This window comes from Budorcas taxicolor, chromosome 10 (genome assembly GCF_023091745.1).
Source record: "Budorcas taxicolor isolate Tak-1 chromosome 10, Takin1.1, whole genome shotgun sequence".
NCBI lineage: Eukaryota > Metazoa > Chordata > Mammalia > Artiodactyla > Bovidae > Budorcas > Budorcas taxicolor.
The window spans coordinates 83,337,832-83,353,155 of record NC_068919.1 but is presented as its reverse complement, the minus strand read 5'-3'; the positions used below and the strand labels follow the sequence as shown (position 1 = coordinate 83,353,155).

Here is a 15,324-nt window from a genome sequence, read left to right as displayed (position 1 = left end):
TTAAACACACTATGTGTGCTGGCCTAGATGGAAAGGCATGATAGAGAAAGGACAATTGAAAAAGGACTGTAAAGCAGGCGTGGGGTTTAGGGTGAAGAAAACTGTTGTAAATGAATGATGGAAACAAGGTTAATGGAGGCAGGAGGACGGGTGGTGAGAACCTGGCTTCCATGGAAGCTTCTTTTTATCTTTTAGTAACAGCTTTATTGGGATAGAATTCATATACCACAGTATTCCCCCATGCAAGTTTTTTCATGGTCTCAGGTTGCCCCAGAAGAGGATGTGAATGATGACCACTCAGGGCAGTGATGGGTAACTCGGCACAGAGTCCAGAGAGCCCATGCTGTTCCTGGAAGCCTCTTGAATGCCATATTCTACGGTCACTGGGCCCCAGGGTGCTTTGCTTCCTGGAGTGTTTCTCAGCAGATACACTCCCGGGGACCTGGAGCTCTGTGCTCTTTGCTGTAGTTTGTAGCTTGCTGGTGAAGAAAAGCCTGCTCTCTGGGTAAGGTCCCTGGACCATCTTTCTCTCTCTCTCTTTTTTCTTTTCTTCCGCAATCGGCACCCTTTTTAGTTGCCCCTGTAGGAAGGGTTAGAGCTTCTAGAACCAAAACTTTCACTTCACATGTCAGTGATTCTGCAATGTCATACCTGCAGCAAAACTGACCTCCAGGGCCTTCTTAGAAGAGCTGCAGCTTTCTCTACATGTCCTCATCTGCCAGCCTTTGGGAGGGAGACTTCTCCTGCCAGGCAGGTGCCATCTGGGACAGTCTTGGGCCTGCCTCCCCTCCACGCGCACATGCCCCTTCTCCCTCTCTTCCAGCGAGAGCTACTCCAAGATGAGCAGGGCTGTTCCAGGTCACTGACTCCTGTTTCTTACACATCCTGCCATCCACCCCTCCTCGTTGTGCTGCTTCCTGGGCCTAGCCCAGCAGCCCTGCATGGGACAGGGAGGGAGTCCTGGCAGGACAAGGCTGAGGAGTGCCCTTTGGAGTGGCTCCCACTTGTTCCCTGGAGGCTGGGCTCTGGTTCTGTGGTGGCAGGCTCTTTTAGGAATGTGCTCCCCAGCTAGGGTTCTGGAGGGGAACATCCCTGGGGTGGTCTGCACTGGCTCTTGAGGGGGCTGGCGCTGGGCTGGCCCAAGCCCACCTCTGGGGACCAGGCCATAGGGGGAGGTCAGGATGGCTGCAGGTTTGCAGAGGAACCTGGCAGCAGTGAGCACCAGAGACCAGGTAGCTTTGCTTTGGTTCCCTCACTTGGATGAGGTGTCAGTGGGAAGGAAAACATGAGACAAATGGAAAAAACAAAAAAGATTTTGCACAGAACCTCTGCCAGGAGTCCGGGGAGTCCAGCCTCCACTTGGGGGCCTGTGTGCCTGAGCACCTCAATCCCTCAGTGACTCACTGCCTTCCTCTGGGGGAGATGGGAAGAGGAAGAGAGGTGACAAACTATTGGCTCGACTTGTGATCTTGTGTAAGTCACTCGACCTCTCTGAACCTCAGTGCTCTCATCCATAAACTGAGATGAAACTTCTCATACACACAGGGTTGTTAAGTAGGCTGTGTGAGGGGACATGCTTTGAGAATTGCCAGGAACAATACTGTCAGAGCAGATGCTAGGGCTTTTCTTTGTTGGAGGTGGTTTCCCTGGCTCCTCTATTCATTTTTTGGCAATCACAGAATCACGGATTTTAAACTGGAAGGAATTTTAAGAGGTCATCGGGTCCAGTCCCCTGACATAATTATCTTTATTTTGCAGATAAAACTAAGTTGTCATTAGTGTGACATATGTGTAAATAAGCCCTTTTTCTCCTGGGTAAGGTGTGAGCTCCAGCTGCACACAGGGGCTCCCACCAGCGAAGGGGTGGAAGAGGACAGGAAGGTCATGCCTCTTAGAAGCAAGCGTGGGGTTTTGAAGGTTTCTAGGCAGAAGGTACCAGTATTGTCTCTGTCATCCACTGGGGGCAGGGTGAGGGCCGAGGTGGGGAAGGGCCTTGCCCTGCAGGCTCAGAAGGGCGGTGAGAATTGCATTCTGCCGCCCCTCCCTTTCCCCCTGAGAAAGCAAAGGATGCACCTGCCTCTCAGGACTGGCCACAGGGGAAAAGCGGCTGCTGCCAGGACACAGTATATTCTTCAGTGGCTTTTCCTTCAAAGAAAAATCTCCTTCTGACCCATCTCCTTGGGAAAAACAAAAACAAATGAAAAGAGCCAGGGAAAATAGGCTCCCTCCCCAGGACTTAACTCCTGGCCCTGGAGCCTCACTGTAAGGATACTTGGGGGCCACCAAGAACCACCTGAGTAGCAGAAATGTTTCCCATCTTCCCCGCCAGTTGAGGAGGCATCACAGGATGGCATCAGGTGATGGTAGGAAAGGTAGGAGAACTACAGGCAGGCAGCCCAAAGCTGCCCGACTCTGGCCTCAGTTGCTAGAATTAAACCGAGGCGCTTTTTACATCTAGGTAATCGAGACATGGGTCTTTTAGGAGCTGGGACCGGTCTCTCAATAACCTTAACACCGCTAGCCAAAAAGGGAAACTGGGGGAGACTGTTAATAAAGTGCCTTGGAGAGGACTGTGCGTGCCCTGCCGTATCCAAAACCAGAGTTTTCTTTGTGGAAGAAAGCGACTTGTGTCCTCCCCCAGCATCACACACAGACTTTCCTGGCAGGCCCGATGGGTTTCCAAACATTTCGTCACCGTCTCCTCCTGACCTTGGTGTGAAAGGAACGAGCCGCGTGGCCTGTTGGTTCCAGCAAAGCCATCGGGGGGCACCGTTCCTGGGCTGGGGGAAGGTGGCGACTGACTCTGGAGTGGAGGTGAGGTCTGCTGGAAATCCCCAGCCCCGGCAGCCGCCGGAGGTTTAAAGACGCCTTCCCCTGCCTTATTTGGTCTCAGGAAGTGGGCGGTGCCGGGCCTGCTAGCTGAGAGGCCGACCCGAGACAGTTGTGCTGATGAAGTGGTAGAGCTGGTTCCTGCTCGCCGCCGTGCCGCGCGCGCCGGCCGGCCGCTGGGCGCTCCGCGCTCCCAGCCCGGAGTTGTGCAATCCTTTGTAGCACGCCAGAGAGTCCTCCTCCTTCGCTGTTGCCTCTCGCCCTCTCTCTCTTTTTTTTTCAAGCTGTGAGCTCAACCGATGAGTCAGAGCAGTGCAATCCTGACACTGCATCGCAGGACTGGGGGTGACACGGAGGGAGGGAGAGCGATCGCGAGGCGGAAACCACGGGCGCGGGGTGCGTCGAGGCTCCTGCGCCGCAAGTAAGGGGTGACAGCCCGCGCGTCCCGCCCGGGCCCCGCCAGCAAACTTCCCAGCCTCGGGAGGCGCGGGCTGGCGGAAACGCTGAGAGCGCCGCGGGGCGGCGGCGGAGGCGCCTGTTTGTTTTTAAAATCGGGAGTGCGTGCAGGCGGCTGGAGCCTGGGAGGCGACCGAAGGCGGCGGCCCGCGGCGGAAAAAGGACAGCCGATGCGGGATCTCGGGCCGGAGCGGGGTAAGTGGAGCTGCCAGGCCGGCGGCCGAGGCCTGCACGCGGCTCGGCGCAGAGCCCGCCCTGGCGGCGGCGACGGCCAAGGGACCCCGGGCTGCGCGCGAGCAGAGGCGGCTGCTGGGCGCGCGGGCTGCAGGTCTGCAGGCGCGGCCCGGAGCGCGGGCGCCGGGCGGCGGCAACTTCTGCGGCCCGGGCGGCGGGGGAAGCGCGCGCGTGTACATGCGTTTGCCTCCCCGCCGCGCGCCCCACCGCGGCCCGCACCCCCTGGGCCCGCAGAGGCGTGTGCAGCGCTGACCCCCGGTGTTTGTGCAGCTACGCAGTTCGCGCGCGGCCCCCGCCCACCCGGGCGCGGCCCCGGCAGGAAAACCCTCCCAAGCCGCCGGGCACACGGTGGCGGCCGCGGCAGGCTCAGAAATACGGCTGCTCTTCTGCCTGAGCGAAACGTGGTGTCCTACGGGACTCGCTTGCATGACCTAGCCGAGTTCCGGGAGGCGGGGGGCGGGGTGGGGGTGGCTCGCGAGCTGCGGGAACTTGGCGCGAGAGCCTTTCCCCTCGCACCGGAGAGTGGACGTGGAAACTGCGCCCGCGCCCGGAGTTTTGGGGACGGAGGTGGTGGGGAACCGGAGCTAGTGCAGCAGAGGCCTAAGCTGGAGCGTTGCGGGCAGGCGGAGCGGCCTCACCCCGGCCCTGCTGGCGCACCTCGGACCTGTTACCCCGCGGTCGCCCCCGCGCGCCCCGCGCCGCTCGGGCCTGCGGAGCCCTCCCGCTGCCTCACCTGGTGGTGGTGCGTTTGATGGTTCCCGTGCGGAGCTCGGGAGCCCGGGTCTTTTTCTGGACCCTGCGTATGGCCGGCTTGGTGAAGGTGGTCACACCAGTCTTTCATTTAACTCATGCAGGAGGGGTTGCATCTCCAGGGGCCCCCACCCAGGCTTCTGGATTTAAGGACCTGGGGCTTTCAAGCCTCAGCCCCAAGGAAGCCTCAGGAAGCCAGGCCTGGAGAAGGTACCTGCCAGTCTAAGCGGGGCTCGGGGTCGGGGGGTATCCTGGGTATTCCAGCCCAGCCTCCAGAGTGAGCTGCTGGAAGGATGAAAGGGGAAGTTCCTCTCCCCCATTTAAAACTTTGTCGGTCACAAACTTCAGTGGCTACTTCCTGCTTCCACCATCCCACCGGGACCTGGGTGCCAGCCTGTGGAGTCTTGCTCAGGGGACGGTGGGCTGGGCGAGAGCTGGCTGGCCTTGATTGACTATGCAGGCCACCTAGGCACGTGTGTGCAGGGGATCCCTGTTGGCAGTGGTGACCCGGGCGAGGAAGAGGGGGGAGGGGAGGTCTGGCTTGCTCCAGCAGGGGGAGCCTGCCTGGTGGCCTCCTGGAGGTCTGGCCTCTGCTGGGCCCTGCAACTCCAGGACTGAGGCTGGAGCCTTGATGAAGGAGGATGAACCGCAGCTCTGCGGAGAAACCTCTCTTTCCTTGTGGGGCCCCGGCTGAGGCAAGGAAATCATCTGTTTTGCTCCAGAACCTCCCAGTGATGGTGTGCACGTGCCGCTTTTGAGTCAGAGAAATGTACCATTTTCATAGGTGGTTAGAAGGCTACAGGAGGAAGGGGAAAGGAGAAGCCATCCCTGGTTGGAAATTTATGGATCCTTTTTTTTTTTTCCTACGGCTCTGGACAGTGAATAATAGGAGTGTAAACATTCAATTACTGTGATAAACCATCTCATTGCATGTCTCTGGCCCAGTCTCCTCTCTAATTGGATTGGCCTCTAGCAGGTTACTCTGGTCTGAGTAGCTCCCAGGGGCCAGAGGGGTGAAGAACCTGGAGGGTTCCTTCTCCTCCCGCTCTACCAGCCACGCAGCTCGCTCTGGGAAGACCTGACTGCTGCCACTGTGGCCTCTCCAAGCATCTGGGAGAACCCACTCTTTTCCTGGTTCTGTCAGCCCCTCACCTCCCACCCTCCCACCCCCTCAACTGGAAAGAGTGCCCTGGAGTGCTTGTGGGGATGATTGTTCAGCTTTTAAATGTGGAATTTAAAAATAGCTTGAGTGTTTAGCCCTGTGGGCCACTGCTTTTAATAAATGGAGAAAAATAAAAAGGCAATATGCAGTTACAGATTTCAGCTGAAGGCCTCCTGTGGTAGGGGAACTCAGAAGGGCTGCCCAGTGGAGCAGAGGCCTTTGGGCCTGCTGAATGGGAGAAGGATTGGGGGAGGGGGGTACATAGAGCAGAATATACTAGAATGGGGAGTGGGATCAGTCTAGGAATCTTGGCTTTGACAACCCCTCTGATGCAGTTGGGTCTCACAGAAGGAGCCCTTGCTCCTGGTGCAATGAGGATGACCACAAGTAGCGGGGAGACTCCGGCTTATCCTTGTAATCCTGTTTCAAAAGCCATTTCTTTGGAGAAGCCTTAGCCTTCTTCTGAATACTCCTTATATAGTCATTTGTGTACCTACTGTAGGGTGGTGGTCAAAACACAGATTGGGAGCTAGTTTCTATACCTTCATAGAATTGCAGTGAGGATTTTGCAGGTTAATATCTATATATCAAATGTTGAAAGCTTGTTTCAGCATTACCATAGCTTGCTCTAGTATATGCTCTATGTTGTTCCCATAGTGTCCAACATCTAGTATTTAGCTAAACAAGGGAATGAAAGATCTCCGTCCAAAAACTATAAACTTAGCATGTGGAGGGCCCAGTGAGTCCAGCTGCTGGAATTCATACTGTGCCATTGGTTTCAAAGGAGTTGGTCCATGTGTGATTCGGATATTGGTGAACCCAGTCTTCTGGCACTGCCCAATGGCTGGCCTTCTGGAGAGCGTGTCCCAGTAATTCTGACCCCAAGGGGACCTCAGAATGAAAGGGTACTGGAGCCTCCTGCCTGGGAATCTGCTAACCTGGCCATTTCCTTTGGCCATGCCAGTTGGCACCCTTCCTGTGTGTGCATACATTAGTATAGAAGCAGCCTGGGGCCTTCATCCTTCCCGGACCCTCCAGAGGCTCCAGAAAATGCAGCCAGGGGTTGAGTTCCATTGGAAGAGTAGCTTCTGCATGGGCTCACCCTGCCTGGATGGGGCTGAACTAAACTTCGAGTTGGGCTGGAGCTGGGTGGAGTGTGCTGAAATCCCCAGTTCTTACTTACGGGATCTGCATTTGCATTCAAAGCAACATTCAGGATACCGTGAGACTGTGAGCTCATTTTATGAATCAGAAGCATTACAGCATAAGTTCGGTGTTGGAAACTGCTCTTTGGAATCCAGATCACCCTCCTTCCACCCCTAACAACACGCACACTTATAGGGCCCTCATGGTCACATACCTGGGAACAATAACAGTTAGCAGGGCAGTAGCAGTTCAGATTCCAGAGTCATCAGGCAAAACTTGTCCACACCTACTTCCGTCCCCACACTCCGAGCACCACTCCTGGATGGCGTGTGGACAGTAGCTGGACAGTGATTCTGAAGGAAGCCTGGCAGGCACAAGTGAACGAGGCCCCGGCCGACCTGGGTTTGTTCTTCAGCTTCCCCGCTTGCCGTGTGGCTCAGCGTTGATTACCTTCCTGAACCTCAGTTTCCCCACCTATAAAATAGGGAGAATAATAATTCCTCATGGGGTTGCTGTGAAGGTTGAACAAGATCATGCATGCAAAGTGACTGACCTGTAGCAGGTACTCAACAGATGACAGCTAGCATCTCACCAGTTCCTCCCGCAGCCAGCTCCTGTGTGCCTTTTGCTATTTCCAGGGAAGGGGACAGGAAAGGTGTGCTGCTTGTGATAGGAGGGTGCCCGGATTCCAGGCCACTGGGGCTTGTGGAAATAAAACTCCTGTTCGAATTTCCTAAGCCTTGGGCGGAACTGCATGATACACTCCTGCCTAGACCAGCCCAGACCCTGCTGCCTGGGTCCTTTTGCAAGGGGTTGTGTTCCTGCAGCCGATGGTTAAGGGCTCAACTTCGCAGAGATCAGACTGTGCTCTCAGGAACCTACACGCCCAGGCCTCAGGCTGAACTGCTCACGTGGGTGGGAGGAAGGCTGCTTTCTCAGTCAGGGAAAAAGTCCCCTTGTCTTTGCTTCACCTGAAGCCTCTCAGTGTGACCTCAGTGAAGGTTTGGGGTGGAGCCTGGGGTGGGAGTTGCTCCTAAGAGTGCCTTGGGTCTTTCAGCAATTGAAGTAGCAGAGGCAGAGTGGGAGGGTATGTGTGGGAGGGCCACCAAGGTATTATTATATAAGAAGAAAGTTGCCACGTGTGGGAAGAGAGCTGGGGTTCTGCAGGGGTGAGGGTCGGGGGCTTCCTAAGGGACTGGACTTGCTAGCTGTGGTTTTCGGGGACGGGTGGGGAGGACAGGGAGCTGGAGGCCGGAGGCGTCCCTGGCAGTCGTTGTTGATTGTGCTCTTCCTGGAATAGAGCCTGGTACTATGGCCAGGCGGAAGGCGCTCCCTGTACCCTCTGCCTTTCTCTCCAGCCACAGGGAGCTCGCAGTGAGAGCTATTTTTTTCTAGGCAATGCTTCTTTCTCCAGGAGTCTCAGGAACGGAGGAGGGGAGCAGCCAGGGCAGGTTTGTCCAGGTCTAAGCTTGGAGAGAGGGAAGTACAATAAATAGGCTTGCAGCCAGAAGGGGGTTCCCTCTGGAAGGCCACCCATCTCCTCCGGGGAGGTGGGGTCAAGAGAGAAAGGCAAATGATGAGGGATTTCGATTCCTAGCTTTTTCCAGCAGCCGGGTGGACAGAGGCCCTGAGCCAGCCTTCTGTTGCCAGAATTTGCCAGCTGTTTGGAGGGGAAGGCCCTGGAGCTCAGAAAGGAGTTTAGAAACAGTCAGAGTAATAACTCAGAGTCCCAAGAGTGCGTGTGGGCTGGCCTTCCTCCGCCTTCCTCCCGCTTTTCCTCCACCTTCTCCTCTTCTTCCCAGCCTGCTGGCAGCTCATGGGGCACACCTGGCTGGCCTCGGATCCTCTTTCCTACCTGACCTGGCTCTGTCTGACCCCCCCAGCCAGCCCTGGATCATTGTTCTGGGCTCCCCAGCTTCCAGGAGTCATCCCAGAGCTGGAAAAACACTTTGAGACAGTCCTTCACGTTCAGAGAGGGAAGCTGGAAAGCAGCGAGTTCCCTGAGGTTCCACGGACTGTCCCCACTTTCGCTTTAGGAAGGGGGATAGGCTCCTGTGTCCTGTCCCTGGTCCACTACCCTGCCCCTCCCAGTTTAGAAATGGGGAAGGGCCGCTTCAGTGCAGGAAGAGCCCAGAGGAATACTGTCTCGGCTCCTGGGTGTGGCCCCGTCTTCGGCTGGCTCCATAGTTATTTATTTGTCTGTGTGTGTATGTGTGAGTGAGTTTTGCGGTTGGGAGACTGGATCTGACTGAAAGCAGAAGTACCCACACTTGTGCGCTTTGCAGCGTGCAGATTGGCCGGAACAGGACAGTCAGGAGAGGAAGACATGGGCAGAGGCCCTTCTGCTAGGTGGCTGCTGCTGCTCTTTTTAATCCCTGTTCAGCGCTTGCACACTTGAGCATAAACAGCCCTTCCATGTTGCTAGCAGCTGCCTTTCCTTGCTGGCTTTGGGCAGAAGAGCTGCCAAAAATAACCAGGCGGGCACTTCTACTTGTGGGACACTCACTGTGGTGGCCTCGGGGCAGGCTTCCTTGCTCCCTGCAGGCCCCAAGGGCCTCCAGCATCCGTGCCCAGACTGTCTGTGGCTGACTGCACCCCCCTCCCAAGACTCCCTCAGGTGATGGCACTTTCCCTTTTATTGCTTTGAGAGGGAGCCCAGGAGAGTGGAGGCACTATTACGTGCTTGGAAGCCCTGCCAGGTGTCATCCAGGGGCTCTTGTCCCACTGTGTCCCTGCGGGCCCTGTTGACACAGCTGGGGACGTCTGGGGAGGTGTGCTGAGTGCTCCCCCTGGGCGCCTGGGCCAGACGCCTGCAGAGCCCCGCGCTGTTGCCAGGACTCCTGGTCCCCCTCCTCTTCCTACCTGGCCAGTCCTGCTCTCAGCTGACTGGGGAACTGGAAGGGTCAGGCCATTTTGTTGCCCTCCAGGTGTTGAAGATGAATCATGAATGATCTGCCCCTGCCCAGCAAGGGCGAATGAAATCATACTTATTGAGCTCTTACTTTGTGCTAGACACTTCATATATATACATATATATATATAAAACCCTCATTTAATCCTACAGTAATACATGGTAAAGATATTATGCCCATTTACTGGTAGGGAAACTGAGGCCCACAGAGAGGCAGGTGATTGGAGAAGCTGGGACACTTTCTGTTTGACCCCAAAGCCCTGTCTTTTTATCAGGCAGCTCCCACACCTCTCCCGGTTGTTTTCACGTGCACAGGGAACAATGCTTTGACCCTTGGAATGAAGTGTTGATGGTAGGAATTCAGGCACCATTAGACTGGCTGATAGGGGAAATATTTTGGGCAGGGAAGGGTGGGGAAGACCCCTCTGAGGCCTCTCTCTCTGAACTTTACAGGCCAGCCAGAAGCCCAGCCTGAGCCACCAGGCCCTTCTGCGGAGGTCGATAGACACATAGGGATCAGCTCTGTGTGTGTGTGTGTGTGTGTGTGTGTGTGTGTGTGTTGGGGGTGGGTGGGCAGTGGTGGATTGCTGGGAAGTCACTCATGCATGAGAGGAGTGGAAAGTAAGTTTAGGCCTCCCAGAGACCTTCCAAGCATCTCCTCCTCCCCAAATATCCCAGCCACTGTTTGTCCTAAGAACAGCTCTGGGGCCACAGGTTGGAGTTAGGTGGGATCTTGGGCCCCCCTTCCTGGCTATATCATTCCAGCTGACTTGGCCCAGGTCCCAGAGAGCCCGGTTGGTGTGTACTTGAGCCTTGGGCTGGATGCTGTGCCGGTGCTGGGTGCCAAAGGCCTCTGGGTGTATTTCAGGAACAATAAAGAATAAATCAACACAGGAGAAAAGGGCCTGCAGCAGCTGCTCAGAGACCCGGAGAAACGCAAGGAATTTGTGAGCTTTTGGCAGAGGCCCTGCATCTTGACCGGGGGCTGAGAAAGGCCATGACACTGACTGGACGGCTGGACGAGTGAGGCAGGCGGCTGGCATGTGCCCGCTCTGCAGCCCATCTGGGAGGCCCCGGGCAGCCATGCTGAGAGCCCGCATGCTTGCTGGCAGCAAGGTTTTGTGCTTCTTGATCACTGACAGGTACTGGAGAGCCATATTGCATATTGTCCCCATACTTATCCTCCAAACCAGCAGGGTGCCCCCTAAAAAAAAAACAAACTCCCTTCCCTCCCCCGCACCAGGCCATCAGGTAGGTGTTGGTTCCTTCTAGGGTGGGCCAGGCGGGAGAAGCAGGGCTGATGAAGATACACACCTAGACACCCGCCTCCCCTTCCTCCCAAGAAGGAGAGGCTGCAGTGGCAGGTCTGAGAGAGCACTGAGTCTGGGAACATCCCCTGGGGATCCTGACTCTGTGTTCTTGGCCAAGTCACGTTACCTCTTGGGATTTCAGTCCCATCAGCCATGAAATCAAGATTCGGACTAATGGTTTTTGGGGTGGCCTTGAGCATCTGTCTCCTTTACTCAGGATGCACGGTGAACAACCTTTATTTGGAGATTTCACTTCTTGCAAAGAAACCCTTCTGAGAGTCCCATGCAGAGAGGTGCCGGGGCTGATGCTCGGCACCCTGGGTGGGGGCCATTGGCACTAGTAAGGAACCCAAGCATGGACTTACTTGACCCAGATTTCAGGGTGCCAGGGGGAGGGGGCAGGAACCCCAGGCCCCCATGGGGATTTGAGGCAAGTCACGGCTTTATTTTTAAAGAGCTGTTGGCCGACCGTGGGTGTGGGGCTGGAGTGTGTGGGAGGGATGTGGCTTCCTCTTAAACTGAAGATGTTGAGCTTTACAAGTTGGCCCAGTGATGGTAATCACCAGTAGTAGTAGAATCTTCATCTTCAAAAGCCGCTCGCCTCCCAGGCCTCGCTCACTCACCTTCCCTGACCAGCCACACTTCCAGGACATGACAGTGGTTTTCAGGCCAGCTGAAGCCAGGGAGAAGATGGAAACAGCCCAGAGGCTGCTGCCATCCATCCCAAAGAGCCTGAGGCGCACCCCAGCAGGAGACTGAGCCTGCGGCCCTGCAGACGGGGCTCTGGGTTCCAGTCCTGGTGTAGCCTCTGTACTGCTGTGACCTCAGCTCTTCAGGTGCCTCTCTGAGAAGGGAGAGTGTCGTCATACCCACCTTATCTTGAGGATTTAATGGGCTCCTGGGTGTAGGGTGCTCAGCACCATGCTTGGCACATAGTAGTGCCCTCTAGAAATGTCGGAGGTAGTGATGATGGTGAAATAGAAACCTTGTTTTTGCGATGTTGGGCTCCAAGCCCTGCCTCATATCTTGCCAAAAGGTGGGGCCTCCTAAATGGTGGCATGAAGTATTGTTATTGGCGTCCTTGATTCTTGCTCCTGGCTGTGTATCTGCAGGCAAGTTTCTTTCCTTTTCTGGGCTCTTTGTGGAATTGAATCGAGTGAACTGTGACATCTCTTGAGATTTGAAATCTGTTTAGCTTCCCCCGCTGTTGCTCTGCTTTGGTGGTTGGCTCTGAAGAGAGGCACAAGCCACCTTTCTCCATGTGGTGTGGAGACCCTTATTCCAGAGGGTGATCTTGCTGACTCTGCAGCTCCCAACTCATCCCCATAGTCCTCCCACCTCAAAGCACTATGGGCTCTCCTAACTTCAAAGAGGGTCTTGAGATGCTCGTGATTTTGAGGGAGACTATTCCTGCAGACCGGGGCTGGGATTATTTTTTGAGGGAGACTGTTCCTGCAGACCGGGGCTGGGATTAGTTTTTGGGAGGGAGTCTTATATACTATGTTCTACTTGGAAATGGCCCTAGGAAAAGCAGCAGTTCTATGAGGAAACATGAGAAAGTGGAGGGTCCACAGCTGGCTTTGTGGGGTTCTCATGTGTAGCATTCCTTCTGAAGCCCACAACACGATTTGAGACTTTTACCTGGAATTATGATGAAAAGACCAGGGACTTTAAAGGCGGACGACAAGATTTTGAATCTTGCTTCTGCCACCTTAATAACAGAGCCTCAGTTTCCTTCTGTAGCATGGGGACAATGAGGAGATGCCTGGGTAGGGAGACTGTGTTTGTAAATTAGGATATGTCAGCTGCCTGGCATGGGGGAAGTCCTCGGTAAATGTTAGCTTCCTTCTTTCAGGGAAAGATCTATCTTTTGGACATTTGGTAGATTGGCTGGGGGAGTGAAATATTTGCTTGTGACCATTTTCCCAGGGAGAAGCGGGTCTGGTTAACAAGCTGTAATAGCCCTAAAGGGCTCTCCCTCCCCAGCTTGTTTTGATTCTGGGATCAAGCTTAGGGCTGGGGTCAGTTTCAGTGTGTGTCTGGGGTGGTGGCTGGGAGAGGGGCTACCCAGGCATTTGCAAAAGGCTGAGATCTGTGGCTTCCTAGGGCTGTGCAGAAGGTGTGGGGAACATGGTCTCAGTAAGGGGGTGGCCTTTCTGAGCTGTGAGAACTTGACAAGTTACTTCTAACCTTCATTTCCAGTAAATTCCCCAAATTTCCTTCTATTTTTAGTTTCTGATTTTATCTCATTTCAATTGGAGAACACACTTTGTATGACTTCAGCCCTTTCAGATTCACTGAGACTTGTTTCATGGCCTAATTTATGATCCTTCCAGGAGAATACTCTGTGTCCCCTTGAGAAGAATATGTATTCTCCTGTTGTTGGGTGAAATGTTCTGTGGATATCTGTTAGGTCTATTTGCTTTATAGTGTTCAAGTCTTCTGTTTCCTTGTTGATCTTTTGTTTATTTGTTCTATCCACTCTTGAAAGTGAAGGCTCCAAATATTACTGTTGAATTGTCTGTTTTCCCATTCAGTTTTGAAAGTTTTTGCTTCATGTGTTTTGGGGGCCCGGTTGTTAGGTACAAATACGTTTGTAATATCCTGTTGATGGATAGACACTTTTATTATTATGAAACATTCTCCTTTGTCTCTAAGAGTTTTTGTCTTAAAACTTTTGTCTAATATTAGCTGAACCATTCCAGCTCTCTTTTGGTTACTGTTAGCATGGTATACTTTTTTCCCCTTCCTTTTACTTTCAACCTATTTGTGTCTTTGAATACAAAGTGTGTGTCTCTTGTTAACAGTTGGATCATGGTTTTGTTTTGTTTTTATTCTATTTCCCCAATCTGTGCCTTTTAATTGGGGTGTTTAGTCTGTTTACCTTTAAAATAATTATTGAAAAGATTAGATTATGTCTGCCATTTTTGCTGTTTGATTACCGTGTCTGATGTCTTTTTTTGTTGTTCCTCTGTTACTCTATTAATATTTTCTTTTGTGTTAAATAGATATCATTCCAGACCTGTAAAATGGGACAAAGAAGAGTAAGGGTTAAATAAGATGTTGCCTGCGGTGTGCTCAGCACAGTGTCTGCCAGGTAGTAAAAGCTCAGGTGGGGCTTAGGCCCTGTAAGAGCCACAGTCAGCCCTACGGCTCCTGGGACCCCTCATGCCTCCTGGGCAGGGTACAGTGATCTGGCTGGTGGCTCCCAGGGGAGTGAGAAGCAGTAGGTACTTGGAAACTGCCCTGGGCCAGGATCTGACCTCTAGCCTTTCCTCTGCTCCAGCTCCCAGGCACCCCCTGGGCTGCTCAGGAAGCACTACAGATTTCCCCACCTGGGGCCTGTACCCGGTTACCAGACCCATGAACCGATCTCTCAGTGGTTTGAGAACCACTGCTCAGCACTGACAGCAGAGTGTGACAGAGACCTGATGGCAGGCTTGGGTTAGAATCCTGGCTCTTCCCTTGGGACCTCAGGCTGTGGCCTGGTAGAATTTACTTTTCAGAGCTAACCTTTTCTCCTTTCTCAGGTAGGAATAAGTGGTTGTACAAGTAAGCAATACTCACACTCACTGGACACATGAGCAGAGCTAGTGGCTACTCTGTATTGTGGCAGTTGCTTGTCACAGAAGTGATTCTTGGATACAGGCCTTGGTCCCCTCTCCCTCGCTCCTAAATTCCTCAAAGGCAGAAGAAACCAATGAGTGGTGGGTTCTAGACCAGACATGGTTACCTGACAACCATTTCACTGTTTCTTCTCCATTGGGCCACGTTGCCTCCAGGCCCTGCTTCTCTCAGCCTTGCTGCAGAAACAGAAGGGAACTAAAGAAGCCTTGTGGACTCGTGGTTAACACCGAGTAAAAGCACGCAGATTCAGAAAGGGTGAGAACAGTGTGTGCTGGAGGGCTGCCTGGAGGAGGTAGGCTTTGAAGGGAGGCCAGTGGCAGTAGGGCTTCCAGGCAGAGTGAACTGCTCCAGACAAGGTTCAAAGTCAGGGAATTCTTCCCAGCGTCACCTATTCCCTGCATGTATCTCGAGCCCCAGGACAGGCTACCTTGCATTATAATTTATTTGTGTTTCTGTTCTTCTCCCCCACTGGACTGGTAGCTCTGTGTGGGTAGGGACTGTACCTCATCTCCTGTGTCTCCTCAGAGCCTGGCTTATAGCCAGTTTTCACCAAATGCTTGTTGAGTGAATGAAGGGGCCATGGGCAGGCCTGCAGGGCTACAGAAGGGTGTGTGTGTGAAAGAGAGGGGGAGCAGGCAGGGCAGGGCCACGATGAGGGAGGTCCCTGCGAGTGGCCTTCTCTGTATGTTAGTCTGGGGCAGAATCTGGCACTGGGGCTCAGGCACAGACTCCAGGGAGCCCTGCCCTAGACCTGCCAGCAAGCAAGGCCCTTCCAGAAGAGGAGCCAGGCGCTTCCAGAAGGGGAGGGTGGAGCTGGAGCAGCCTCTGGTGGCCTGAACCCTGTGGGGCCTAGAGACAGTTGTGAAGTCCCCATGAAGCCCTCTCCAGAGGCTCAGTCA

At 54.1% G+C, this 15,324-nt stretch overlaps 1 protein-coding gene across 4 annotated transcripts in view; it reads left to right on the top strand.

Moving 5' to 3' along the window:
* The window catches only part of MIDEAS (mitotic deacetylase associated SANT domain protein), a 68,109-nt gene that overhangs the window by 24,293 nt on the left and 28,492 nt on the right, over window positions 1-15,324 (top strand). Inside the window, exon 1 of one of the 4 annotated variants that reach the window (XM_052646382.1) lies at window positions 3,180-3,480. The exons of the other annotated variants lie outside the window; for them this stretch is intronic. The gene's annotated coding sequence lies outside the window, so the exon portion shown is untranslated. Of the gene's footprint in view, window positions 1-3,179; window positions 3,481-15,324 lie in introns of those variants that run through there. 4 annotated transcript variants of the gene reach the window in all.